Source organism: Aethalodelphis obliquidens, unplaced genomic scaffold, assembly GCF_003676395.1.
Source record: "Aethalodelphis obliquidens isolate GAN/ISIS:26980383/991018 unplaced genomic scaffold, ASM367639v1 scaffold7, whole genome shotgun sequence".
In the NCBI taxonomy this organism is placed as follows: Eukaryota; Metazoa; Chordata; class Mammalia; order Artiodactyla; family Delphinidae; genus Aethalodelphis; species Aethalodelphis obliquidens.
This window is the reverse complement of record NW_020837951.1, coordinates 38,038,637-38,047,277: the sequence shown is the minus strand read 5'-3', so window position 1 is coordinate 38,047,277 and position 8,641 is coordinate 38,038,637. Positions and strand designations below refer to the sequence as shown.

At 38.7% G+C, this 8,641-nt stretch overlaps 1 pseudogene; it reads left to right on the top strand.

The window, feature by feature from the left end:
* The first annotated feature begins 3,740 nt into the window (after positions 1–3,740).
* Positions 3,741–4,702, top strand: LOC113619590 (TM2 domain-containing protein 1 pseudogene; annotated as a pseudogene).
* The last annotated feature ends 3,939 nt before the right edge of the window (positions 4,703–8,641 follow it).

The window sequence follows — 8,641 nt, the reverse complement described above, 5'->3', positions numbered from 1 at the left end:
AGAATCTAGTATTGTTGTAGCACTAAAAGTGTAACAGTAGTAGGAATATATTTTCTGGGTGTTAAAAATATGCAGTTATAATGTAAAATAGGTCATTTAGAACACAAACATTATTCTTTGGAACATGATGAATTTAGCCTCCTTGTCTTCTTGTATTCAAGGGGCACTAGGAATCTTTGCCAAGAGTGGGGCATGATAGGGAGAGGGGGCTCAGAGAACCAAGAGTGCAGTCCATGCTTGAGTTCCATCTTTTCCAGGATACCTTTGATCCAAAGGAGGGTCAGAGGTAGTATTGTATGCAGGGTGGAAGGTCCACATCCATTAGATATAAGAGGCCATGACTCTCCCCAGTGAGTCCCCAGAAACAAGCAGGGCCCAATACATAGTAAGTGCTTGGTATGTATTTTGTGAGTATTTGAATGAATGAATATTTCCACTAAGCACTCAGGGAACAAGACTATGTAAGCATTCCAGAATTAAAGGATCAGATTTGTACAAACTTGCCATATAATTTTAAAGTGCTGTTTAACCTCTAGAAGTCCATCTTCTTGTATGACAAATTGGTAACGATATCTGTATTTACCTATATAAAATGCATAATATTATAATACAACTAGATCTGTGTGGTTTCTTTTCATATGCTGTTATGTTATTTCAAGACATTAGTTTTCCTGATAGTGGTTATGTGATCTTCTACACCTGGATGTAAACAGTAGCGACAACAACAACAACAACATGAAATAAAGCACCACTGATTCCAGAGGAAATAATTATAGTTCATGGCCATGAGTGATACCTGTGGTACATATGAGACTACTTTAGGCCTGTATTTCTGAGTGTACATTATTCCTTTTACTTGATTGCCCTCCAATTTCCATTCATTTGAGAACTGTGGGAAAATGAGACTATAGGTGCCACGTTCAAATTGGAGAGTTTCAGAAACTATAGAATGGGTTTTGTTTTGTTTCCAGAAGACAATTTCTATCATGCTCTGGGAACATGGTGGCCTGTGGAGTAATTCATCGAGTCAGGCCCCAGCTACCTTGCCTTGAAAGAGGGGCCCAGTAGGAGCAGCTGCCCTGAGAATCTTGAGTCTGAGTCTGTCTTTTTTATATTTTTTGTAGACACTAGGAAATAAAATTGCTACTACAACATAGAGAGTGAATTTCAAAGTTCTGTTTTTGTGGGCATTAAAAGGAAACTGATTGAGCAATGAGATAAAATTCAGGACACAGGATAAGTGGTGATAAAATCAGTATCTGAAAAGGGATTAGATCTCTACAATCAACAAAATGAAATTAACATATATTATCACATTCAAATCTCAGTACAGCCCCTGGAGGGAAGTTGGAGAAGCACTATTATCCTTCTTTAAAAATTTCAGGAACTGAGACTCAAAAAGTTTAGGGGCCACGTCCACAGCAATAGAACTTGTAACTGAAGATTAAAGTTTGGGTTTTCACTCTCCTTCTACCACCTCTCCATGCTGCTGTTGAAGGTGCCAGAGTTTTGGCACCTTTATGTCTTTCTCTCCTGAGTCATTCAATCATAGTTCCAGAGTATCTCTGCAAAAGAAGTGAATGTCCCTTTTGAAACTCAGCACCTTTAACATATATGTTATCATCAGTATATCTCCACCTACAAACTCTTACAAATAACAGGAAAGCTTGAGGCATTTCTTCCCTTTCTTTTTTCTCTCCCCTTTTCCTTTATGCATGTCCAGAGGTTATTTTTATACTCCCATTTCCTAGAGGAAAGGAAAATAGAAATTCTTGTTCTTTATCAAGGCTAATAATCTGGCTGCTTTTTATTTAACTTAAAAAAAAACAAACACGAAAATCCTTTCTGTAGACTTGACAGATTATCCCAACTCTCTCATTTGTGCTCAGAGATTTTAACGTTTTCTCTTCTATTTTCTGGCCACAAGGCTTCTTGATAGAAAATTGCAACAAGAGAAAGGTCTGTTCCCTTTTGGAATGCTCTCCACACAGAAGCCTGGGAGAAAAGTTGTAGCATATGTTAGAGACCCCAGCTTCTAGGAGCTGGGCCAGAATAGGCAGCATGAAATAGGATAAGGTGATTCTCTTTGCTTTCAAGCTTTGGTTCCCTTCTTAAAGAACTCCATTCTTGTGGCCAGGAAAAGCAAATAGAGTTGGTTCTGAAGCAGATGTTGCTCAGACTTCCTGGTTATCAGAGCAGAAGTGAGAAGGCAGAATTAAAGGAGACAAAATTATAGTGTGTGTGTGTGTGTGAGTGTGTTTACATGTGCACACACACGTGCATGGGCACACAGCTATAAAGCATCAACATTTGCAAACCCGATATAATTGGCAAAACAAAGCACGTCTTCAATTTCAAGTAAGAATGAAGAAAAGTGAGTATATCTCTGGAGCAGGAATCAACAAACTTTTTCTGTAAAGAGCCAGATAAAAAAATACTTTAGACTTAGTGGGTCACATGGTCTCTGTCCCAAATATTCAACTCTGCTATTGTAGTACAAAACAGCCTTGGACAACACATAAACAAATAAGCATGGCTATGTCCCAATAAAACTTCATTTATGGACACTGAAATTTAAATTTTATATAACTTTCACATCATGAAATATTATTTTTCTTTTGATTTTTTCCCCACCATTTAAAAATGCAAAAGCCATTTTTAGCTTGTGGGTGGTACAAAAGCAGGCAGTGAACCAGATTTGGCCCATGGGGCTCTAGAGGAAGGGTAATGCTAATATAGGGGTTGTATGAAAAGATGGAAGACATTTCTTTTTATTCTTCTGTGAAGTGGTGACCAGATGAGCACATTTCCTCATCCTCTTTATGCAAAAAAAAAAAAAATTTACAAAACTTATATCGATTAAAATCTCATCTCTTTGAAATTCACTTAATTCTGAAATTTCAACAGGGCCATGGCCATGCCGAAATTTATCAATGGGCATTTTTTTAAAGTTTAGTTGCATTGCCAGCTTTATATTTAAGGCATATAGACTTCAAATATTTTAGAGAAATATGGTGATCAAAGGAAGAATATCTTATTTCCAGATAGTACTTATTTGAAAGAACCTGCCTCTCAGATGGAATTGTCCCAAAAATCCATACCGATACACTATCAGGTTAATTTTCTGCTTTGTAATACAATAAAACAGTAACATAATACTGAAAACATTAACAGTATTGTTAAATTTTGAACAATACTGAAAATTTTAACAGTATTGTTAAAATTTTATTTGACTTGCGAGTCAAATAAAATCATGATAAATGTGTCATAGTGTCCTGCATACGTGTGGGGAAAGAATCTGTGCTTCTAACTGAATTCAAAAAAGAAATAACTCATTATGGAAGCAAACCATTTCTGATGAGGGGAACATGAATATAAGTGCAAATCTACAAATCTTTATTGTTAAGGTACTCTCTCCCCACTTCCTGTCCTTTAATCATGCCCATAACTATGGGCGCTCAGATGCAGTTGGGGTGTAATTTGAAAAGAATGTTTGACTATGACCATAAACATTCCATTTAGTCATCACCATGAATCCCAGATGCTGGCAACAACGTAGACATTTTTTTGTGGGAGTGAGAATAATCCAGATCCCTGCTATTCAAGTGTCGTCTGTAGATCAGGAGTATCAGCATCACCTAGAAGCTTGTTGGAAATGCAGAGTATCAGGCTCCACCCCAACCTCACTGAATCAAAATCTGTATTTTAACAAAATCTTCAAATGGTTTGTATGAACACGAATGGTAAAGAGGCATTCAGCTTTAGGAATGGTTTTCGACCTTGGCTGTAAGTTAGAATTCCCTATGGAACTTCTAGGAATCCCAGTGCCCAGTCTCCATAGCAGACCAATCAAATCAGAATATCTGGAGGTGAGTTCTAGGGGACACGCCGGTGCCCGGCACGGCGGCTGCTTGGCCCTCTGGGCCGGTTGCTTCTGAGACTGCTGCCGCTGGGCTCCTGGGTGTTCTGTGGTTTGCATCAGTAACCATGGGAGCTTGGGGAGCTGCCACAGCAGCGGCGAGGAGACGCTTACGTGTGAGAACCTCAAAGCGGGACAATATGTTTGTAAGGATCCAAAAATAAATGATGCTACACAAGAACCAGTGGACTGTACAAACTACACAGCTCATGTTCCATGTTTTCCAGCACCTAACATGACTTGTAAGGATTTTGGTGGCAATGAAACACATTTTACTGGAAACAAAATTGGTTTTCTCAAGCCCATATCTTGCCAAAATGTAAATGGCTGTTCATACAAGGTGGCGGTTGCATTGTCTCTTTTTTGTTGGATGGTTGGGAGCAGATAGATTTTACCTTGGATACCCTGCCTTGGGTTTGTTGAAGTTTTGCACTGTAGGATTTTGTGGAATTGGGAGCCTAATTGATTTCATTCTTATTTCAATTCAGATTGTCGGACCTTCAGATAGAAGTAGTTACATTATAGATGATTATGGAACCAGACTTATGAGTATTATCAATGAGAAATTTAGAAAAACGCAGTTATATCCATGAATATTGTTTAAAAGAAACAGATTTGGGCCTCCTTGATTTTAATAGAGAGCTCTCAGTATGTAGATTTCCAGACTTCCCTTTTTCCTTCTTCACATACCACTTTATGGATTCTATTTAATTTTTTGTTGTTGCTGATGTTTTTGTTTTGCTGTTTTAGTTAAAAACATATGAGATGTATTTACTAGAACTTTCTTTGAGATTTATATGATAATAGAGTCTTTGTTCAGCTACTGTCTCTATGAGATAGGTAGCTTATTACTCTGATATTAATGTCTTTTCCAAAGACAAGTTGCCACTTGTCTTTTTCACTTCTGAAAAATAAAAAGTATGACTTATTCAAAAAAAAAAATCTGGAGGTGGGATCTACACATCAGTATTTTTTAAAGCTCCCTAGATTATTCCAAAATGCAGGGAAGTCTGAGAACTACTGGGCTAGGTGGTGGACCGAACGTATGCTCTGAGGGTAAGAAGAGAACACTCTCATTATTAAGTGGAAACAAGGTCCCCAGAACTGGAGGCTTTATTAGAAGTGTTAAAAAGGTCAGCATGTTATGTATTAAAAGAGTGGCTTTCAAGAACAATTTTATTATTTGAGGGATGAAATGGCAGCATACCCCAAGACAGGCAACAGAGTCGCCTATTCAGTTTAGCCTTTTAGTCTTATTTTTAGTCTTTGCCCCACAATTTTAACTGATTCTGTACTGTTACCAAGACACCATCTGATCTTAACAAAGCTTTATAAAAAGGCTTTCATAGGATAATGGTTTGTGAATCATCTTTTCTTGTTGAGGATGCGGGTAAATTAGTGGTATGTGAGTTTTGGTAGAGTTAGCGAAGTTTTCCACTGTTTCATTAGATTAACTGATCATGGAGGTGTCCTATCTGTAACTTAGAACTGGAACCTAAGGAAAAGGGTGCCAGTCAAAAATCCTCTTCTGTCCTTGGATCAGTGAAGAACCCATCAGATTAATTCTCTGGACACAAGTGTAAGGGCTACTATATGTAAGAGGAAAAGGCATTATACAGTAGCTAATGTGATACCACACTGTCAAGGTCCCAGAAGCCATCAGTTCAGTTTACTGATTTGGTGCCTCCTCTCCATTACTAATATCAGTCATTATGCCTTTAAATAATAATGGTTCAATTATGCCTCTAAAGAAATGGAGCCCTCACAATGAGATAAAATGTTCAGATTACTAAACAGTTAACTGAAACGAACAAAATTAAAGATTAAGTTCAAGTAAAACTCTGTTGGGTGCTGGCACTTACTAATTCTCCCTAACTAGGGAGAATTCTGTCTAGAATTAGACCGATTTTGAGTTGGGTCCTCTTCTTCCTACCTGTTGTTAATTATGCATCATCTTTGGGCCTTCCTACATCTCGCCCCACCCCATCCCCCATCTCAGCCTGGTGTTTTAGGTTCCTGGTGCTAGAGTTTATCTCCTAACTGAAGAGTTATAAGTTTTAGCTTGCCATTGCTCCACACAACCCATCTACTCTATTTCTATTGTTCTAGCTATTTCTATGCTTGATTGCTAATTTCACAGACCTGGGTAACACTGGAAGTGCAATTATCCTCCAGCGTAATTGCCTTCTGTAAAAACTGCCTCCCACAAAACTCCTGCAAAAACTGTGTCCTGTTTGTTACTACCTATGAATGTATGGATGCCTTTTCATCTACATAGAGAGCTGTTTTCTAGACCTCCCTGGCATTAGAAAAGATCAAGTTATCTGTACAGCTGGAACACCCCTTTTAATTAGGAGCTTTTTATGATGGTTATTTCAGGTGTCCCATTAATCTGACATCACTCCTGGGTATAGCAGTTGATGTTAAAATTGGTCTGTTTGGTATCACCTGGGAGTTTTGTCTGTTTAAATATTTCATGTTCACTTATAAAAAGTTACACACATTATGGGCTTCCCTGGTGGCGCAGTGGTAGAGAGTCCGCCTGCCGATGCAAGGGACATGGGTTCGTGCCCCGGTCCGGGAAGATCCCACATGCCGCGGAGCGGCTGGGCCCCTGAGCCATGGCCGCTGAGCCTGTGCGTCGGAGCCTGTGCTCCACAACGGGAGAGGCCACAACAGTGAGAGGCCCGCGTACCACAAAAAAAAAAGATTACACACATTAAATAGCTCCTACATTCTTTAATATCACTTGAATACAGATACTACAATACACAAACACCCTCTTCAGCATTCAATTATGCAATAATTTTTTAACTGACTTAAAAATTTATTTTAATATTTATTTTTAAGGTGCTATTGATTTATCCCAACTATAAAGTCATAATTATGAATGATATGTGAATGACTTTATTTTTTAAACATCTTTATTGGAGTATAATTGCTTTACAATGGTGTTAGTTTCTGCTGTATAACAAAGTGATTCAGCTATATGTATACATATATCTCCATATCCCCTCCCTCTTGCGTCTCCCTCCCACCCTCCCTATCCCACCCCTCTAGGGGGACACAAAGCACTGAGCTAATCTCCCTGTGCTATGCAGCTGCTTCCCACTAGCTATCTATTTTATATTTGGTAGTGTATATATGTCAATGCTACTCCCTCACTTCGTCCCAGCTTACCCTTCCCCCTCCCTGTGTCCTCCAGTCCATTCTCTATGTCTGCCTCTTTATTCCTGTTCTGCCCCTAGGTTCTTCAGAACCATTATTATTTTTTTTAGATTGTATATATGTGTGTTAGCATACGGTATTTGTTTTCTCTTTCTGACTTGCTTCACTCTGAATGACAGTGTCTAGGTCCATCCACCTCGCTGCAAATAACTCAATTTCGTTGCCTTTTATGGCTGAGTAATATTCCATTGTATATATGTGCTACATCTTCTTGATCCATTCATCTGTCAGTGGACACTTAGGTTGCTTCCATGTCCTGGCTATTGTAAATAGTGCTGCAGTGAACATTGTGGTACAAGACTCTTTTTGACATATGGTTTTCTCGGTGTATATGCCCAGTAGTAGGATTGCTGGGTCGTATGGTAGTTCCATTTTTAGTTTTTTAAGGAACCTCCATACTGTTCTCCATAGTGGCTGTATCAATTTACATTCCCATCAACAGTACAAGAAGTTCCCTTTTCTCCACACCCTCTCCAGCATTTATTGTTTCTAGATTTTTTGATGATGGCCATTCTGACTGGTGCCAGGTGATACCTCACTGTAGTTTTGATTTGCATTTCTCTAATGATTAGTGATGTTGAGCATCCTTTCATGTGTTTGTTGGCAATCTGTATATCTTCTTTGGAGAAATGTCTGTTTAGGTCTTCTGCCCATTTTTGGATTGGGTTGTTCTTTTGATATTGAGCTGCATGAGCTGCTTGTATATTTTGGAGATTAATCCTTTGTCAGTTGCTTCGTTTGCAAATACTTTCTCCCATTCTGAGGGTTGTATTTTCGTCTTGTTTATAGTTTCCTTTCCTGTGCAAAAGCTTTTACGTTTCATTAGGTCCCATTTGTTTATTTTTGTTTCTATTTCCATTTGTCTAGGAGGTGGGTCAAAAAGGATCTTGCTGTGATTTATGTCATAGAGTGTTCTGCCTATGTTTTCCTCTAAGAGTTTGATAGTGTCTGGCCTTACATTTAGGTCTTTAATCCATTTTGAGTTTATTTTTGTGTATGGTGTTAGGGAGTGTTTTAATTTCATTCCTTTACATGTAGCTGTCCAGTTTTCCCAGCACCACTTATTGAAGATGCTGTCTTTTCTCCATTGTATATTCTTGCCTCGTTTATCAAAGATAAGGTGACCATATGTGTGTGGGTTTATCTCTGGGCTTTTTATACTGTTCCACTGATGATTTTGGATCATCTTTACTATCATTACTCTGAATTCTTTTTCAAGTAGACTGCTTATTTCCTCTTCATTTGTTTGGTGTGGTGGGGTTTTACCTTGCTCCTTCATCTGCTGTGTATTTCTCTGTCTTCTCATTTTGCTTATCTTACTGTTTGGGGTCTCCTTTTTGCAGGCTGCAGGTTTGCAGTTCCCATTGTTTTTGTTGTCTGCCCCCAGTGGCTAAGGTTTGTTCAGTGGGTTGTGTAGGCTTCCTGGTGGAGGGGACTGGTGCCTGTGTTCTGGTGGATGAGGCTGGATCTTGTCTTTCTAGTGGGCAGGACCAT